At 47.6% G+C, this 20710-nt stretch overlaps 1 protein-coding gene and 1 long non-coding RNA gene across 2 annotated transcripts in view; one reads left to right on the top strand and one right to left on the bottom strand.

The window, feature by feature from the left end:
• The window catches only part of SPI1 (Spi-1 proto-oncogene), a 101100-nt gene that overhangs the window by 8715 nt on the left and 71675 nt on the right, over positions 1 to 20710 (top strand). The window lies entirely within an intron of this gene.
• LOC149871740 (uncharacterized) overlaps positions 4751 to 20710 on the bottom strand; it is a 98193-nt gene continuing 82233 nt past the window's right edge. Inside the window, exons 3-4 of the long non-coding RNA XR_016440294.1 lie at positions 5053 to 5159; positions 4751 to 4815 (exon numbers count right to left, since the gene is read on the bottom strand). This is a non-coding gene — a long non-coding RNA (uncharacterized LOC149871740). The remainder of the gene's footprint in view (positions 4816 to 5052; positions 5160 to 20710) is intronic.

Here is a 20710-nt window from a genome sequence, read left to right as displayed (position 1 = left end):
CAAAGGCAATGGATGCAGGTGTCGTCGTGGACGTAGTCTTTCTAGACTTCAGCAAGGCCTTTGACGCCATCTCCCACCCCATCCTCATTAAAAAACTAGACGAGTGTGGCATTGATGCCTGCACAGTCAGATGGATTGCAGATTGGCTCAAGGGTCGTACTCAGAGGGTGGTGGTGGACGGGTCATATTCGACCTGGGGGGAAGTGGGCAACGGAGTCCCCCAGGGCTCGGTCCTGGGGCCTGCGCTGTTCAATTTCTTCATCAGTGATCTGGACGACAGGGTGAAAAGCAACTCGTTTAAATTCGCTGATGATACCAAAATTTGGGGTGAGGTGAGCATACTAGTAGGGAGGGAAAGACTGCAACAAGACCTGGATAGGTTACAGAAATGGGCTGACATAAACAGGATGCGTTTCAATAATGACAAGTGCAGGGTGCTGCACTTAGGCAGTAGAAACCAGCAGCACACTTATAGAATGGGAAACTCCCTTCTTGAGAGCACGGAGGCAGAAAGGGGTCTTGGAGTCATTATTGACTCCAAGATGAACATGGGCCGACAATGCGAGGTCACAGTTGGCAGGGCTAACCGGACCTTGTTGTGCATCCACAGGTGCATCTCAGGTAGAGCCAGGGAGGTGATCCTCCCCCTCTATGTGACGCTGGTCAGGCCACAGCTGGAGTACTGCATCCAGTTCTGTGCACCGCACTTCAGGAGGAATGTGGACAACGTGGAGAGAGTCCAGAGGAGGGCCACGCGCATGATCCAGGGACAACAGGGTCCTACAATGAAAGACTGCGGGACCTGAACCTGTTCAGCCTTCACAAGAGAAGGCTGAGGGGGGACCTGGTGACTGTCTATAAACTCACTAGGCAGGACCAGAAGGGTTTGGGGGAGACACTGTTTCCCCTAGCGCCCCCTGGCATAACAAGGAATAATGGACACAAGTTATTGGAGAGTAGGTTTAGATTAAACATCTGCAAGAACTCCTTCACAGGTAGGGCGGCTAGGAGCTGGAACCAACTTCCAAGGGAAGTGGTGCTAGCTTCTACCCTGGGGAATCTTTAAGAAGAGGCTTGATGCCTACCTGGCTGGACTCATTTGAGTCCAGTTTTTTTCTCCCGCCCAGGCAGGGGGTCAGACATGAAGATCTACAAGGTCCCTCCCGACCCTACTTCTATGATTCTATAAGGATTAGCTCGCCTGCATGACCATTGCCAGGGATTTCTGAGCCAGAAGAGCAGCAGCACAACAGCAGCAGTGGCTGGGCAGGAGGCAGCAGGGTAGCCCAGAATGGGAGGGCTGTATTCTTACCTTCCAGTCTGCCCTGCTGGCGACTGCTCCAAACTCCAGCTAGCACTAACACCAATCAATATTTGTGAGGCTCACGGTGTCAGGTGTAAATAGGCCCTAAGAACATGTTTTATGTAGCTTGTATAAGCATTACTGTGCCATATTAAAAGTCAGAATGCATTCTGAGCAGTCACACAATAATATTTACTATGATCTCCAACACAATTTCCAGCTCACTGTTTGTGGGTCCCAGCCCAGGGACTGCACCAGACCTGCTTTAAAATCTTGGCCCATCATGTTTACAGTTCCTAAAAGGCATATTTACACCATACCAGAGCCAGTTCTGGACTCCAGTGCAGTGCCAGGGCTGGGACCAACAAGTACTGCACTGGGGACAGGTCAAGACTCTGGTGGGGTCCTGGGGCTGGGACCCATATTCAGTTGATTGTGGGTCCCTGCCCTGGGGCTGCAAATTGCTCATATTATCTCTGTGGCATGGTGGGATGCTAGCAGAACATACACTACTTAATCTGATCTGGAGATCCTCGTCCCACAGAAAGTCCTAATTTTGGTATGTTCATATTCAGCATATGTTTTACTGCTTCATTGCCTAGATTTTACATGCAATTAACATGTCCTAAGTCTAACATGGCCCGTTCGCTCACACTATCCATTTCCTGCCTTTCAACTCTGAATTCAACTCTGAAAGTGCATTTGATCATCAGTAGCCTGGTAACTCCTTATGTCTTTATACTATGGACATCAAACTTGCTTAGTGCTTTCCAAATCCAGTTGGGTTTTTTTAACTGTTATGTTTTTTTCCACATGCAGCGGCACAAGATTTATTTGTTTAGTTGGGAAACAAACTGAGTGATTTTTGCATTTTGTTTTGAAGTTATATGCTTCATAGTTATTGTCCATCCCACAGCCTTTGTCCAGCAGTACAGCTACTTGTCCCTGTCTAGCTCCAAGAGAATGTAGCTGGGATCGGTGGTTATGCTTGCAGTCAGGGGAGGTTCTTCAAGGAATCTGGACCAGACCTCTTGAGAACTTAAAACATCAGGACTGAAGATGAAATTCTGGGTTCATTAAGGTCACAGGGAGTTTCTTATTGGTCACACAAAAGCTAGGATTTTATTTCAAGACCTTGAATGCTAATCTGTAGCCCACAAGAAGCCAAAGCAGAGCAGTTCTGAGGGAAATGTGCTCTACATACCACATACTATGGGAAGCTACTGCTGCATTGTGAACTGATTGGACATTTTCCAGCATTCACAACTGTATTCTTAGATATAAAGGCAATGATCAAGGCTATTGGTCACAGACTAACATGGTTAAATCAGTGTCTTGTAGGCTAGGGACAGACATTACACATAAACTGGTTTAAGTTATCAGAAACTGGTTTACACCTGTAACAGATTAGATGTTCAGTGCACATAAACTGGTTTGAAAATGGCTGAAACCAGTTTGAGATAAGCCTGGTTGAATGTAGTATCAGACTTAACTGATTTGGGTCATACCAGTTTATGCAATGTCTGTCGCAGACCCCTTCCTGGTTTAAGTTAAATCAGTCTCCCAGCATCCCAGCATGCCCTCTGAGCTGGGCAGGGCTGTCTGCTCCAGGGAGCTGGGCTGGCCCCTCCTCTCTGCTCTGTGGCTACAGCTCCAGCAGAGACTTCACATACAAGGCATCTGCCTGGTTTCCTCCTGCTCCCCTTCTTCCCCTACCCCTTCTTCCCTTCCTTCTGCTCCTCCCTCACCACTCCCTACTGAAGCAGGGATTACCCCCTCCCCTCTGCGTTACACAGACACCTCTCAGCATTAGCAGACTACATGCTGGCTACAGTCAGTGCTGTAGGAGACAGGACAAAGGCAGGCTTAGGGCTCTTTAGAGCTAATCAGCAGGTAGCTGGTAATGTCCCTCTGCTCCTTCTTTGGAACAAGTTGTTTAAGAAGAGCTTGAACTAATGAGAGATCTTTTTTGTGCCCATCGGGCCTCAAACATTCAGTCACCTGTGGCCTTGATCCGGGCGGCCAGTAGAGAGGGCGTCCTACGGTCTCCTGTAGGCCTGTGGGCCGCCATCTATCCCCTGAGTGGATTCCCCCAAGCTCTCCTGCCATGACTTTGAATGTTATACCAGTGCTGGGGCCAACCACCCAGGGTTCGGCTGCAGCGGGGAGACCACCCGGTGGTAGTCCATGGGGCTCCACCTCCCCTACACCCCAACCTCATGCCAACCTCCGGCGGGTCGTCAGATCTTTTTGGCTGTTCCCCGATGATGTTTGTCTTCCCTGGGACCTGGTGGCTCATGTGGCCCTATCACGTTCTAGGACCTGCTTCCTGAGGTAACTAACTCAATCAGAAGTAGGGCTACGGAAAATCGCACCCTCCTGGCTAAAACAGTCCCTACCCAGGACTCCAATTTCACTCTATGCTCAAATAAAAGATGGAAGATCAAAGCAAAATACGATACAGTGCCATCCTGTCTATGTCACCTCGTCCTCTCTCTCAGCCCTTCCAAAGGGGGGAAAACTAAAGAAAGGAAGAACCAACGCAAATCTAGTGTGGGAGGACCTGATCAGTCCTTTTCCTCTACTCTTATGTTAGAGTGATGGTAAACCCTTCGCGCCTTCTGATCCTGCTGGGGTTTGGCCCGTTGTGGTCTGCGTAGACTGCAGCCCTTCGCCCCAGGTTGTTACAGCTCTCCCTCTGCCCTGTGTGACATGGGCTGTTGTCGTCCTTCCTCCCTCTAGGGAGCGCTCAGTTTCCACTATCCTGGAGTGTCTCCCCACGTATTCAGCCACTCCTAGTGTTGTGGGCTGACACCCAGCCTCTGGCTGGGCTGTACCTCAGCTTCCTTTGCTGCCCCGTTCCATCTCTGCCCAGAGGAGAAGCCTCCTTTGCCTCCTGCGCTCCTCCAATGCTCCCACCTCTGTTAGCAAGGAGAGCCTCTTCCGGCTCTGTCGTCCCTCCGCTGATCCTGCCTCTGTCGGCACAGGGAGCCTCTTCTGGCTCCTCTGTCTCTTCAGCACGTTGTTTCTCATTGATGTAGAGAGCCCCTGCCGGCTCTCTCTCCCTCAGGGTATTCCAGGCAGTGCCTGGTGTCAGAGACTTCCCCGTCTCTGCTCCACTCCTCCCGCCATCTTCCCCGGCGGTTCTCTTTATTCCTGCCGGCTGGTGATTGCCAATGACATCACCGGCCAGTTTCAGCTGGATAAAGGCATGGCTTATGACCCACGTAGATTTCCTTTCTCCCTCCAGCTGCATTGCGGGTCCTGCTGCTGCCAGTAAGTAATCTCTTTTAGTTATTTTTATATCTTTTCCCTTTTTGTCGTGTGCTCCCCATCCCAGGGGGTCCCCTTTTATTGTTTGGGGTTCTTTCCCCCATTCTCCTCCGGGACACTACCCACCCCTTAAGTTACCTTGGGGCGGTTCCCTTCTGTCTGTTAACGTCCTACCCGTCTTGTCCTGTAGTTCCGCGCATTCTTGTCTCTCATTGTAGTCTTTGGTTTCGTTGTTGCATCTAGATAGAAAATCAGCTGTTACATTATTTATTCCTAGGCAATGCACTATGTGGAATTTAAAAGGTTGGAGGGCCAGAGCCCCTCTCATAATTCAAGTGTTATCTGTTCTCACAGGACTGAGCCATTTTAGGGGGGCATGGTCTGTTACTAGTGTAAATTCTCTTCCCATTAGGTAGTATTGGAAGTGTTCCACAGCCCAGTGTATTGCCAAACACTCGCGCTTGATAGTGGCGTACCTTGTTTCCGCAGGTAGCAATTTTCGGCTGGCGTAGGCTACTGGTCTCTCCACTCCAGTGTCTTCTTGTGTCAATACCGCCCCAACGGCGGTTTCTGATGCATCCATCTGCAACACAAAAGGTTTTTGGCAATTGGGTGTGTATATTACCACGTCCTCACACAGAGCTTTTTTCAGCAATTGAAAGCTCCGTGTCATTTCCCCCGTCCATTTTACTCTTGTTCCTCATGGCCTTTTTAGTGCCTCTGATAGTGGGGCTGCTAACTCAAGAGAACTGTGGGACAAACCAGCGATAGTAATTAGTTAGGCCTAGAAAGGATTGGAGTTGTTTATGCATTTGTGGTGCTTGGAACTAGCTGATGGCTTCTACTTTATTGGCCAACGGTCTAATCGTTCCTTGTCCCACCAGGAACCCTAAATATTTCGTCCGTCTTTGTGCCACTGCGCACTTTCGTGGGTTTGCTATTAGCCCTGCCTTTCTCAGCTCTGACAGTACTGCAATGAGGGCTTGTTTGTGATGTTCCCAAGACTGTGAAAAGATGACAATATCGTCGATATACGCAGCAGCATATTCCGCATGTGGGGCTAGGATACGTTCCATCAACCGTTGAAAGGTCACCGCAGCTCTATGTGACCCGATGCACTCAACTAGCTCAGTGACGTGAGGCATGGGAAAAGTGTCAAAGACTGCTGTATCATTCAGCTGTCAATAGTCTATGCACAATCTCAGGGAGCTGTCAGGTTTGGGTACAGGGACAATGGAACTCCACCACGGGCTCTGAGAGGGCAGTATAATCCCTAACTCTAACATCCTCCCAATCTCTTTATGTATTTCCCCGGTGACATGGTGTGGATTCAGCTGATATCTATCACACACTATCGACCCTGGTGGGGTATGGATCGAGTGGTATATCCCCTGTACCCATCCAGGTTCTTCCCTGAACATGTCCTTGAATTTCTCGATGGGGGTATGCACCTCGGCTTTCAGGGCTGTCGCTAGCTCTTGTAATTCCCTGTCCTCTTCTTGTGCCTCCCTAAACTGTTGACTGCTGGCCATGTTGCGCAGCTCTAGTACATGCATGTTGTCATCTGGTTCCCTGTCATCTTCCAGTTCTCCTAGCCATCCTTCTTGCATCTTCAGGTTCCTCCGAGTGGTCTCCCTAATAATGCTGCAGGCTAGGCGAGGGGCTAAACCAACCAGCAACTCTCTTCAATGCTCCATGACACAAAGGGGTACCCATTGTCATTGGATCCGCTGGGTTTCCCTGTGGAGGCAAGATATCCTTACTGGCTCTGCCTTATGGCTCAGGCAGGCCGTAACTAGGCTGCCCTTTATTAAGGACTGGGCGCATCCGGAGTCTAAAACTGCACTGACTGGCTGGTTTCCAATCCACACGTACCATGGGTCGTTCCCATACGGCGCCTTCACAGCTCGTCACAAAACTGCAATCCATTAGCTCTGTTTGACTGGATTCCTTGTGCCCCTCTGCCGTTCCACACACCATGTGGTCTGGGCGCCATCTTTCCGATGCAATGTTTGAGACCAACTTTCCCGCAACGGAAACAAACTGTATCCCTCTTTGAGTTATTTTTATATCTTTTCCCTTTTTATCGTGTGCTCCCTGCCCCATGGGGTCCCCATTTATTGTTTGGGGTTCTTTCCCCCATTCTCCCCTGGAACACTTTTGTTTTGCTGATGGGGTGATAAATGCTCCCTGCTGTGTAACTAATGCTGTGTAAATCCTGGCAGGCTCCCTCCCTGACCAGTGAGGGGGGGAAACCCCTGTTAATCAGAACATCCTGCCAGGGCCTTGCCACGCCCCATTCAGCTCAGCGCTGTAAAAGGGAAGGGAGGGCTGCTCAAGCGTGCCCTGGCTTTTAGCCTAAGCCACTGCAGGCATGTGCCTGCATTTTTTCAGTCCAGAGGGGATGTCTGTATAGTTACAAACTGATTCAGCGTAGGCAGGTTAGACTAACCTGCAAAGATTGAATCAATTCAGGCTCAGGCTTTTTTAATGTCTGTCCCTAGCTGTAGAGAAGGGCTGAGGCCATAAATAGAAAAAGGTGCTTTCAGCAGTGAATAAATTTCCCTCTTCCCCAAGCCTCTTGAACACAGTGGCTCTGAGTTTCCATACTCCCTTCCTGATTCCCCCATCTTCATGGAGTGGAGCAGAAAGTCAGGCCCCTTGTATCTCATCCTCATGATCGTTTTGGAGATTTTCTGGGTTTTGAGCAGTGTCATTATGCAAACAAATGTACAATCGTTTTATCAAACCTTCCTTTTCTTCTCCATCAGTAGAATCAAAGGCAATTTTCCAAATAGGAGTCAGGGAATTTCAAACTGTCATGGCTCATTGAACCATATGCAGACAGGTTTCAGGAATGACAGTTGGGCCTTATTAGGGGATGATCTGGTGGAGAGGCCCTTAAAGACTGGAGTGCTATATGATCGATTACAAAAGCTTCATATTAGCACTAGGTCTAGACAGGGTTTTTTTCAGCAAAATAGTTAATTAACTAGAAATGTAGCTTTAGGTCACCTGAGAGCATTTGCTAATTTGTCCTAGATTCAGCAAACAGCTTCAGCCAAAAAATGGGGAAACAATTAAACTCTGAATGTTGTATTTTGATATTTGCTAAATGAAACACCCTGACTTTTCATTTTGAACCTATCAAAAACTAAATACAATTACATTTCTTTGTTTAAAGAAAAAGGGAGGGAAAACACTCCAAAAACTGAAACTTTATTTCATTTTGGGTTTCATTCAGCCTTAAATGATTTTTGTTGCTTTCTGTTTTAGATGAAAAAATATATATATTTCATTTTGGGTCAACCTGAATTTTTTTCTTTTACTTTGTTTCCACCTTGACCACTAAGTCATCAGATCACTTATTTTCATGGGTCTGTCTGACACTTCCTGTCTCAGCTTTCTGCAGCAGTGACAAGAGTGGTGGCTCATGCTTTCTTGGGAGCAGCTTGCTTAAAATGTTGCTATTCAAATTGTTATGTCAAAGAGACACCACATGAAGGCACTGTTTCCATACAGCATGCTGTGAACAGCCTCCTCCCACTTGCTTCACTTAGAAACTGCGTGGTTTGAAACTGAGAAACATTTACTATTTTAAATGTCCCAAATGTATTTGAATTGTGAATGACCAGGAATGTTATGCAGCAGAAACAGAATTGCCACGAGAAAAGAGAATGTTATAAGCAAGTAGACTGTATCTGATCTTTTATATGGCTGTAGAATATTAGTAATTGAATCTCAGGAATTTAATCCAATAACGGTTTCCCTTGATTTATGCAGTACATGTGTTCAACGGTGTATAAATCAAATTAATGTAAAGCAAACCCACTTCATAATGTAACAAATAGGGATAGATTCCCGTGGTGGTGAGGGAAGGAGGGAGTGAGGCTGGAAGTAGGGTAGGGGTGCCACTCCCAGGGCTGCACAAGGGAACAAAGCAGAGGGAACAGAGCTCACCCCAGCCCCTGCTGCAGTGGCCCCAGGAATAGCCAGCATCAGCTGTGGAGGGAACCCCATCAGTGGGGGCGGGGGGGCTCCTCTTGCTAGTCCATGCCCCCTGGGAGGGCTGTGAGCTGGGGGGCTGTGCCAGGCTCTTTCCGGGGGGCGCATGCCCCTGGATCAGTGCACAGGACAACAGCCCTGAGTGTCAGGAAGAGCCTGGTGCTGCCACCAGCCCCAGCCTGCAGCAGCAGCCTGCTGTTGTCACACATGCAGATCCAGGGGCAGCCACACACCAGGAAGAGCCTGACACAACCCCACAGCCCTCCCAGGAGGCACAAAGTAGCAAGAGGTGCCCCCCCATACATCTGCTGATGGTTCCCTCTGCAGCTGGTATCAGCCGCTCCCAGGGCCGCTACAGCAGGGGCTGGAGTGAGTGGGACCCCAGCCCCACAGTCCTTTCCCCTTCCCCCATAGACTTACCTGCTTGAGTGGGGGGGGGGCACCTATGCCTATCGCATAAAAGCAAATTTAATTCGCATATAACGAATTATGGGTCTAAAAATGCTCATCACATAAAAGCAAATTTGCATATACAGAACCCACATAGATCATGGGAAACCTGTAGTGACCTTTCTAACCTATTCCAACAGTGTAGGGAATTATGTGGTACTTTTCCTGTAAGCATTTTGAATAACTTGCTGTTGTCCTCAGATTTTATACTCAAGCATGTCACCAAAGTTTCTTGTGCAATGCAGATGTATAGTTTCATAGTTGGTAGAGTTGGAAGGGACCTGAGCAGATCATCAAGTCCGACCTCCTGCCAAGGTAGGAAAGATTACTGGGGTCAAATGACCCCGGCAAGGTGTTCATCTAGCCTCCTCTTGGTTCCAGATCCTAGCCGCCCTGACAGTGAAGTAGCGCCTCCTGATGTCTAGTCTGAATCTACCCTCTGTCAGCTTGTGACCGTTATTTCTAGTCACTCCTGGTAGCACTCGGCGAAACAGAGACTCCCCCAGTGCCTGCTGATCCCCCCTGACTAGTTTGTAACAGGCCACTAGATCCCTCCTCAGCTTTCTCTTGTGGAGGCTGAACAGGTTCAGGTCCCATAGCCTCTCCTCGTAGGGCCTGCCCTACTGCCCCCTGATCATGCGAGTGGCCCTCCTCTGGACCCTCTCCATGTTGTCCACATCCCTCCTGAAGTGCAGTGCCCAGAACTGGACACAGTACTCCAACTGTGGCCTGACCAGTGCCGCATAGAGGGGGAGGATCACCTCCTTGGACCTGCTCGAGATGCATCTGTGGATGCATGACAAGGTGCGGTTTGCCTTCCTGACCGCGTCCCCACACTGTCAGCCCATGTTCATTTTGGCTTCAATAATGACTCCAAGATCCTTTTCTGCCTGTGCACTGACAAGAAGGGAGTTCCCCAGCCTGTAGGTATGCTGCTGATTCTTCCTCCTCAGGTGCATCGCCTTGTACTTGTCAGTGTTAAAACCCATCCTGTTCTCATCCGCTCACCCCTGTAACCTGTCTAGATCTGATTGCAGCCTATTCCTCCCTTCTAGTGTGGCCACATCCCCCCACATCTTAGTATCGTCTGCGAATTTGAACAGGGTGCTTTTTACCCCCTCGTCCAAGTCGCTGATGAAGATGTTGAACAGTGCAGACCCAAGGACTGAGCCCTGTGGGACCCCACTGCCCACATCCCTCCAGGTTGAATAAGACCCGTCCACCACCACCCTCTGGGTGTGGCCCTCCAGCCAATTAGTGACCCAATTGACTGTGTCAACACCACAGTCCCCCTAGTTTTTTAATGAGAACGGGGTGAGACAGTGTTGAAGGCCTTCCGAAAGTCCAGAAAGACTACGTCCACTGCTACCCCTGTGTCTAAGGATTTTGTGACCTGGTCATAGAAGGCCACCAGGTTGGTCTGTCAGGACCTGCCTCTAATGAACCCGTGTTGGTTGCCCCAAAGCATAATCTTCCCTGCTGGCCCCTTGCAGACATGCACCAGGATAACTCTCTCAAAAACCTTACCCAGGATCGAGGTAAGACTAACTGGCCTATAGTTTCCTGGGTCCTCCTTCCTCCCTTTTTTGAAAATGGGAACCACATTGGCCTTTTTCCAGTCCTCTGGCACCACGAGTGCTTGTAAAGCCATGCCAGGGGTCCCACAATGACCTCTCCTAATTCTCTCATCACTCTGGGGTGGAGATCGTCAGGACCAGCTGATTTACGTATATCCAGTCCCTCCAGGAATTCCCTGACTAGATCCTTACTGCCCCTAGGTCTGGGTGTGCCTCCCCTGGGGCCTATGGGAGTCCTGGGGGGGTGGAGGGTGACCTGGTTCCTGCTCTGAAAAATGGAGGCAAAGAAATTGTTAAATAGGTTAGCTTTGCTGTCTGGTGTGACGACCAGATTTCCCAGCGTGCATTCCAGAGGCCACACGTCACCCGGTACCTTTTTTTTAACCCCTATGTATTTGAAAAAGGACTTCTTGTTGTCCTTGATCTGGGTAGCTAGTCCCATTTCCATCTCTGCCTTGGCCTTCCTGACTGCCCACCTACAGCCCCAAGCAACCAAGCTATAGTCCTCCCTGGTGATGGCCTCTCCCTTCCATTGCATGTACCCCTCCTTTCTAGCTAGGAGACGTTCCCATATGCTTTTGGTGAGCCACTGGGGCTTTTGCGCCCTCTTGCCCCCTTTGATCCATTTAGAAATGAGGCCTGTGTACCTTGTGCTTAGATCCACCAGCTATTTCTCTTTCCTTGGATCCACCAGGTATTTCCCTTGCCCTAATAGTGTTTGTTCAGGTCTACTGAAGGGAACTCCGGCCCTTATGTGCTGTACGTTCCATTGCTGCTGTCCTGACCTGGAAGAGGATTTCTTTTATCCAGAGCACAGTTGGGTTGAAGTCAGAATTAGTATTTCCAATTAAACTGTTTCAGATACCACATCTACTTGTGTTTAAACTGGTACACCGGAAGTAAAGTTCCAGTTCCGACCACACTGCTGGAAGTTGGTCTTGTTTTCTCTGAATAGATTATTCTGGTTGAATTTCTGTCAAAAAAGCTTGACACTCAGCAGGGCTCTCTGCATTCAATTACTGGGACTTTTACCTTCCATAACTGTCATGCAAGCTCTTTTTGTGATATTTCACAGCCCTGACAACAAGAGATGAGCAAGACACTAGAATTACCAACTTGCAATCACAGTTTGCTAAGTACAGATATTGAAGGAAGTTGTAAAGGTACCTACAGTGAAGGTAGAGTTGTGGCGTTAGGCCCTGGGATCACATCAGTAGCATGGAAAGGATGTCAAGACTCCAGGGAAATCTCAGGGAAGCACACAAAAAACTTGTGGTGCAAGATTTGAGAAGGAGATCTGGGTGAGAGCAGGGAAAGGGTGCTTGCTGGTTTAGTAAAGGAAACAGAACAGAAACTGATTGAAGATATGTCAGGAGGACTTGAGAAGATCAATCTCAAGGGATAGCAAGGGAGAAAAAAGGGAAAATCTAGGGAGTGTGTGAAAAGAATTAAGAGCCATGCCCCCTCAGCACCCCCCAACCTCCCTCCTAGCAAGGCATTTTCCGGCTGTTTTGTGGGAGCCAAGTGCACTGTCTGGAAGTGGTGCTTTGACTCATCCCAGGACACAGTTCTGCAAGGCACGTTAGAAAAGGAGAAGTGACTGCTGAGCCCTGATGAGGGGGAGGGAGCTGGCCCCATGGAAGCTCAGAACAGGGAATTTTAGTCTTACTCATCATATTATTTTTATATCTGGTTTTTCAGATGTAAACCTCAGTATTTCTGTCAGTATATTAACTATGTGTGCACCATAGCATCAGCCACACCAGCTGCTCCTATTTCTATACAGAGGCTCAGGTTCTCCGCCAAAGCTGATTTTCACCAGCTGCAATTTACTGAGTGATTGTAATGAGCAACTGGGCAGCTGATGGCTGTTTTGTTCTTCTTGCAGTGGGTAAACCTCAGTGTCTTGCTGGTGCACAGAAGGGGCCAGCAAGACTTGGGCTGGGAAAGATTCACAAGCAGTTGGGAACAGTCAGAGGAGTGAAATGAGTTAGAGCTGATGGAAGCAATTATGAGAAATTCAGTGAAATTCAGCCTGAGAAAGTGCTACTCTTAGCTTTAATCCTTAATGAAATGGGACAAATAAGGTGGTGGGGGGAAAATTGCTGACCAGATCATATGTAAGCCACAAGCAGTGCTAGGGATTGTAAAGATCAGATCTTCCAGATCACTGTTTTATTTCTTTGAAAAAGTTACAGAATGGGAGGGGGAGGAGGCTGCGGCAGAGCTGGACGTTAGTAATTCTTTTGGTACAGAGCCTGTCAGATTCCTACATCCAGAATTAATCTTGGTTCTCAGCATGTCAAGGGATGTCTTTGTGGGGTTAGGGCTTCCATCCTTTAAGGCTTGACTCATCCTATCCTAATTTCTACACATCTCAGAGTTTTTTTCCATGGTTGTACAGTGAAGCATGAACCACACTTCCTGAACTTTAAGTTCACACAGTACAGTCCACAATCCCAAGTGTACTTCAACAAAAGTGTTGCAGATATATAAATGTTATAGAACCAAGATTTATTGTCAGGATGTTTTGACAACAGTGAGATCCCAGAGCACAAGAGGCAAGGTTCATACTTCCAACAACTGAGAGCAATGAGATCAACACTCACTCCCAGCCACAGTGAAACTGGACAGTCACCTCACTGGGGTCACCTAACCCCAGTTGTCTTCCTGCCTAGAGCGCGGGGGCTGGACCTGATGATCTGCAAGGTCCCTTCCAGCCCTGACAATCTATGAATCTGTGAATATAGCACTAGTGCCCGCATCCCTAATTTTCAACTGCTGTAGCACCCACACACCAGAGTGATAAGATTAGATTCGTACTCCAAAACCAAATGCAACCAGACTTAAATAGGATGCTAATGTTAGGATTTGGTGAATACAAGAGGATCTACAACCCCCGCAGGGCTCTACTGCTATGATTCAGAAGTCACACCCCAAAGCACTAGGGCCAGACCTGACGCATCTAGCTACTTGATGCAGCAAGATAAACATCATCTATCAGCTTCTCAGATTCCAAGTGCCTGACTTAATGTGTTAAAATCTGGAGTCTGGCTTTCCACTAGCATAGAGGACAACATCTGTGTAGACATAGCCAACACATGGGGGGGAGCACAGGGGAGCATGTGCTCCCCCTGAGATTGGCAGGCGCTGAATCTGCCATCGGCTTTTGTGGGCAGTAGCTGCTTGCCACACCCCCTCCCCTCCCACAGCCGACATTGGTGCTGGCATCTGCAGGCAGTCCCCACTCACCACTGACTACAAAAGGTGCCCCCCCCCCCAGTTTCAAGAGGTGCCAATCAGTCATACATGTAGGATTCGGTGAATGACATTCTTGTCTCTTGTTGTGTCTTAAGTCTAAACCTTTCCAGGGTTGCAAGTGAAAGTGCACACATAGTGTAGTCTGTATTTGGGCTGATCACAAAACCAACCAATAACTTGGCAAAATTAGGAGTTGCTGGAGAAGAGCAAAGAGGATATCAACTGCTAGTATCAAAACTGTATGAGAAAGATACCCTGTAGAAAGGAACAACTTCTTAAAGATGGAGGCAATTGTCAGGCCATGGGCTCCTCCACTTCTTTTTGTTTGAAGTGTTAGCACTGAAATAAAATTGGAACTACGATGAGTGCACTTGTTTTAAAGGTTCATCAGCTGCGTTTTGAAATGAGTAAAACTTTTTTTTTCTCTACCAGTTAGAAGATAATCCCAGGACTAGATTAGCAGGGGGTGCTGTAAATCATGACAACATTGCATTCACAGGGCAGAGGTGTATATGGAGGGGGATTCAGATCAATAAAAACAAGAAATACCATGAGTCAAGGCTGAGGTATCATTATTATTACAAGCTTAGAAGACACAGTCCTGGCTCCAAGAAGCTTGCAAGATCAGTTAGACCAGGGGTGGGCAATTAGTTCAGGCGGAGGGCTGCTTACCAAGTTTTCACAAGCTGTTGAGGCCCACATGGGTAGTCCTGCCCCTTGACATGTGCCTCCCCACCCCGGGTTGCCATCTTGTAACTGTAAGTCCCTAACCCCTGACCCTTGCCACCAGAAGTCCCTCCCCTTGCCCCCCAGAAGTACTCCTTTCAGCAAGGAGTTTTGCCATCTTGGAACTAGAAAAATACCACATTATATTCTAAAAAGTGAACATCTAAAACATTCATTAATTTGATTTTAAAAAATATTTTGTCCTGGTTTACATATGTTTGTTTAGTGTACATAGAGGTGATTGTATATGATAGTTTAAAATGAAGTCTTACTCTTGAATACTGTGGGTGGGCATAGTTTTGTGGGGGCCTGTGGATGTATGGGTATTGGGAGGGTGTGGGTGTGTCTGTCGGGGTGGATAGGTGTGGGTGTGGGGTAAGGGAGCATGTGGGTGGGTATGGGAGGGAGGGTGGCTGGGCTGTGTGACGGGGTGTGGGTCTGGGGGTCTGTATGTATGGCAGTGTGAGGGAGGGTGCATGTGTATGGGGGGGTGCATGTGGGACTCACTCTACGAACACACACACACACCCTGGGGTACTGGCACAGGCCTTGTGCTCCCACTGTCTGGTGATGCAGCCATTTGGTGCTGGAGCAGTGCACAGGCACAAAGGTAGGGAAATCGATGGGGGTGGAGCAGGGCTGGGCTGATGTGTCCTGCTGCTGGCTCCCCCTGGGTCCTACTGCCTCAGCTCCTGTCGTCTTTGACAAGCAGCCAGGAGCAGATAAATATTTTCTAAATTTTTAGGGGCGCAGTGGGTCAGATAGAGTGGTCTGGCAGGCTGGATCTGGCCTGTGGGCTATATTTTGCCCACCCCTGAGTTAGACAAACAGTGCCATTCATGCACAAATCCAAACCAGGCAGTCTCAGAAAAGAGCAGTCTTTTCCTGTTGCTGTCATCAGTGTTGAAAGGCTTCAAACAGAAGTAAATTTAGAAAAGGGATCTGATGATGAGAGGAAGGGAATTTTAGGTGTAAGGGACACCATGGAAGAAGAAACAAAGTCACTAATGGGAAAAAGCTGTGAAGGGAGCAGTTATAAAAAGGTTTAGGAGGAAGAAATGAACAGACAGGTAGTAGGGAAAGATTTGTAAGGCTGAAGATGAGGACCAGACAAACAACCTTCTTGCAGTTGGATATGGTCAGTGAGGGGAGACAGCAAAGGGATTTGAGCAGATAACATGGCTGGAGTCGTAGGAGAGGAAAATGGCTTTAAGCATCACTATTTTGGAGGGAATAAAAAGACCTGGATACTCTGGTGATAGAAGACAAACAGGGAAGAATTAAGCAGGATGGTGTACTGCCAATTCTTGTCATTCTTCACAAGTTTCATAATTGGTGTTTTTCTTAAAGCCCCAGCCTGCTAGAGGTGTCATGGTATTATGTGAGAATCTCATGTTTTATTTTTGCAAAAAATAAAATAACATTAAAAAAATTATATCCCTCAGGGTTGTGAAAAAAGCTTGTAACTGTAAAAATAACTGTTCCAGACAAAGGAATTCCCTAATACTAATTATTTTTTTAATCTCAAGATTTTTTTTTTAGTCAATCATGTCATATTTTCTAGACCTCTAATTACTTTTGTTGTCCTCCTTTGGATTTTAAATTGTCCATGTATTTTTGTAGGCTTGCTTCCCGATTTCTAAACTCTTGGGAGTACTGTTGTAGTACTCTGACACACAAGTACAGGAGGAAGGAAGAATCAGCATTAGGCAGGATATATCAGTACTATTTATGTTGCTTTGTCCTCCATTATATTGGGTGATGCACAGACAGAATAAGAAATTGGCCTTGCCCTGAATCATAAGAAAGCAAGATCTATAAAGACCGTAGATGGTCACTAATTTTCCTCTCTCAAGTTTGGATCATTCCTGTCTAAACCATCTAAGACAATTATTGTCTAACCTACACTGAAAAGCTTCCAGTTATAGAGATTCCACAACCTTTCTAAATAATCTGTTACACTGCTTAACCACCTGCTTATTTATAAAGTTATTCCTAATATCTGACCGAAGTCTTGGATTTGTGTGTGGTTGTGCATGGACTTGTGTGTGGCTGGAGGGGTTGAGGTGGGAGCTGAAGTCTGTAAGGTTTAAGGGGGGCAGGAGTGCCCGAAAGCCCCCCCTGGCTCATTAAGGGTATCTGGGAATGCCTGATTGCCAAAAAGGCAGCGTCCAACTGGTGGAAGAGGGGGTGCTATCTCCAAAGAAGTGTATACCTCCTCTGCTCAGGCCTGTAGGGGGGCTGTCAGGAAAGCTAAGGCAGACATAGAGCTAGGACTAGCATCTAAGATCAAAGATAATAAAAAGTCCTTTCTCAAATAAATAGGCAGATGAAGAAAGCACCAGGAAATGTGGGGCCGCTGCAAGATTCTCTGGGCAATCTGGTGGTTGCACCAGAGGAGAAAGCAGACCTCTTTAACTAATTCTTCACCTCCGTTTTGTTGGGAAGAGACAGGGGACTTCCCCACCATGATGCAAGATGGACTCAAGGGGAACGCCTCCAGACCTCAGGTTGGGGAGGACCAGGTTAGAGAGCTTCTGGCGGGGCTGAACGTGTTCAAATCAGCGGGTCCAGATGCTCTCCACCCCAGGGTGTTGAGGGAGCTAGCAGGGGTTATTGCAGGGCCTTTGGCACAGCTTTACAAGCACTCCTGGTGCTCGGGCGAGGTGCCAGATTATTGGAAGATAGCCAATGTGGTCCCCATCTTTAAAAAAGGGAGGAGGGAGGACCCGGGCAACTATAAGTCCGTCAGTCTTACCTCAATCCTTGAGAAGATCATCAAGGAGCACATCTGTGATGGGCCAGCTTCAAGAATGATGCTCAAGGGCAACCAGCACGGTTTCATTAGGGGCAGGTCATGTCAGACCATGCCTTTTATGATCAGGGCACAAAAACATTGGATGCAGGTGTCACCGTGGATGTAGTCTTTCTGGACTTCAGCAAGGCCTTTGATGCCATTTCCCACCCCATCCTCATTAAAAAACTAGGCGAGTATGGCATTGATGCCTACAGTCAGATGGATTGCAGATTGGCTCAAGGGTCGTACTCAGAGGGTGGCGGTAGATGGGTCATATTCAACCTGGGGAGAAGTGGGCAGCGGAGTCCCCCAGGGCTTGGTCCTTGGGCCCGCGCTGTTCAATCTCTCCAATCTCTTTATCAGTGATTTGGACAACAGGGTGAAAAGCAACCTATTTAAATTCACTGATGATACCAAAATTTGGGGTGAGGTGAGCACAGTAGGAGGGAGGGAAAGACTGCAGCAAGACCTGGATAGGTTACAGGGGTGGGCTAGCAAAACAGGATGTGTTTCAATACTGACAAGTGCAGGGTGCTGCACTTGGGCAGTAGTAACCAGCAGCACACTTATAAGATGGGAAACTCCCTTCTTGAAAGCATGGAGGCAGAGAGGGATCTTGGAGTCATTATTGACTCCAAGATGAACATGGGCCGACAATGTGAGGTCACGGTTGGCAGGGCTAACCAGACCTTGTCGTGCATCCACAGGTGCATCTCAGGTAGGGCCAAGGAGGCGATCCTCCCCCTCTACGCGACACTGGTCAGGCCACAGCTGGAGTACTGTGTCCAGTTCTGTGTGCCCCACTTCAGGAGGAATGTGGACAACATGGAGAGGGTCCAGAGGAGGGCCACGCGCATGATCTGGGGACAACAGGGCAGACCCTACAATGAGAGACTGTGGGACCTGAACCTGTTCAGCCTTCACAAGAGAAGGCTGAGGGGGGACCTGGTGACTGTCTATAAACTTACTAGGGGAGGACCAGAAGGGTTTGGGAGAGACCTTGTTTCCTCTAGCTCCCCCTGACATAACAAGGAATAATGGGGACAAGTTATTAGAGAGTAGATTTAGATCAGACATCCGTAAGAACTACTTCACAGTTAGGGCAGCTAGGAGCTGGAACCAACTTCCTAGGGAAGTGGTGCTGGCTCCTACCCTGAGGGTCTTTAAGAAGAGGCTTGATGCCTACCTGCCTGGAGTCATTTGAGCCTAGTTTTTCTCTTGCCCAGGCAGGGGGTTGGACTTGAAGATCTACAGGGTCCCTCCTGACCCTACTTCTATGATTCTTCTTGTTACAATATTAAGACCATTGCTTCTTGTTCTTGTTCTAAGACACAGAAAACAATTTATTGTCATTCTCCTTATAAAACAGCTCACTTAATAACATATTTTCCTCCAGTCTTCTCTTCTGTAGATTAAATAATCAAAATCCTTCCAACTTTTCCTTCTGTAATATTTTCTAGACCTCTACTTATTTTTGTTGTCCTCCTCTGGATTTTAAATTGTCCATGTATTTTTGGCAGCATAATACTGAAAACAGGACACAGTAAGCCAGGTGAGGCCTCCCCAGTGCTGAAAACGTAAGAATCACTTCTATGGCCCGTATACAACACTCATGCTAGTCTTACACTGTTGAAGCTTTCAGTCTAGACTAAGCCAGGTCTTACTACTGGAATTCACCTACCCTGGCCAAAGGACCCAGACAGCCATATCTAATCTGCTGAATCTACAGTCTGACCAGGCTCACAGCTTCCAAGGCTGAGAGCTTATCTATAGCCCTCATGTTTTAAGATTGCCACAGACCCTCTCTCTGCACTCTGGGGGCTGTCTCCCCTCATACTGGGCTAGGCCTGCACAGCTGCCCACCCTTGATAACACAGCTGGGTTGCCCAGAGGAAGTTGTACAAGACGCTTTTGTCAACACTCCTTCCCACACAGACCATCTCCTGCCTCTCTTGTTACTGTAAATCGACATCAGAGCTGCTGAATCATGAGATGGAGTCTCAAAAAAAGTTATTTATGCTGAAGAAATAATGCCCCCTCCCTCTCATTGTTTCCTGCCCATCTCAAAGTTGAGCCCCTGACTTTTGCCCTTCTGGCCCCTTCCACTCTGGCCCTTGGACTGTGGCAGGCTGTGTTTCCTGCACTCATCTATGGATGGTGCAGTGTTTAAACACCAAGATCCGAGGCTGCCCTGCTAGGGCATGGACACATAACACTTACACCAGTTTAAAATGAGGTTTAAACCTGAAGTGGACAGGCATACAAGCCTATTAAACTGCTTTTAAAGTCACTTAGAAAATCACCTAAGTGATTTAAAGCAATTTTCCTTTTCTCCTAAGCATGAGTTCAATAAACTTCAATAGCCTGCAAATGATCAAAGCCTGCAGTATGCCTGTCTGACTTGGCAGGACCTGGGGCTCCCAGAAGCTGCAGTTGAATAGAGTTTGTGGGCACAGCTGGTTGTTAGAAAGATAGCTTTTACTGAACATGCAGTGCAAGTGAGTCTATTGATATAAACTGCCAATGAAAGGGAGAAAAGGGGGACAGTAGAGTCCTGGCTGCATAAGTTGCACTGTTAGGGGATATGATGGTATGCAGCCAGAACTCTACTGTCCCCCTTTTCTCCCTTTTATTGGCATTTTTATTGATGGACTCCCTTGCATTGCATGTTATAGTACAGTATTTAATGAAGCAGGCTGTTTTAGAGTCTGTGCCAGCTGCGAGAGATTGCTAATGATGACATCTGTAGAATCCCAGGATAAAGGCTTTCTCCTAAGAAAATGGGATGTCAGTTTACACCCATTAAGGGAAAGTCACAAACCAAAAGAGTTAAAGCTGCTCAGTTATTTCACTGGAATCCAGCTTCCACCCTCTCTTTTTCTCACCCTAAAAATTTTCATTTGTAAAAAAAACCAACCAAAACAAACAACATGAAAGGACAGAGGAAAAAAGGTAAAGGTTCCAGCCAGTTCTCCACTGACCCGCAGTCCTTCGCCACTGAGCCTCACCCATGTGACTGTCCACAGCCTTAGTTTTTACCCTAAAGTTTGCATGGATTTATACAAATCTATACTAAGCTGAAAACAACAAGTTATTATGGGATTATGAAATCTCATATCTTCCACAAGGACTCTATTCCCATACTGGGTGCCTATATATATGCAGCAATTACAGCTCATCAGAGCTGACTCAGTTAAGTGAGTCTGCTGGAGTGTGGTAATTACCATGCTCCAGCAGACTCCAGCATCATGTGTATCAGTGTCCCTGCACTGAAAAATGGCAGTGTGGGGGCTTTAACTAAACCTCATTTAACAAGCT

The sequence above is a fragment of the Crocodylus siamensis genome, chromosome 2, assembly GCF_052110815.1.
Source record: "Crocodylus siamensis isolate JL-2025a chromosome 2, ASM5211081v1, whole genome shotgun sequence".
In the NCBI taxonomy this organism is placed as follows: domain Eukaryota; kingdom Metazoa; phylum Chordata; order Crocodylia; family Crocodylidae; genus Crocodylus; species Crocodylus siamensis.
This window is presented reverse-complemented; position numbering and strand designations above follow the sequence as displayed.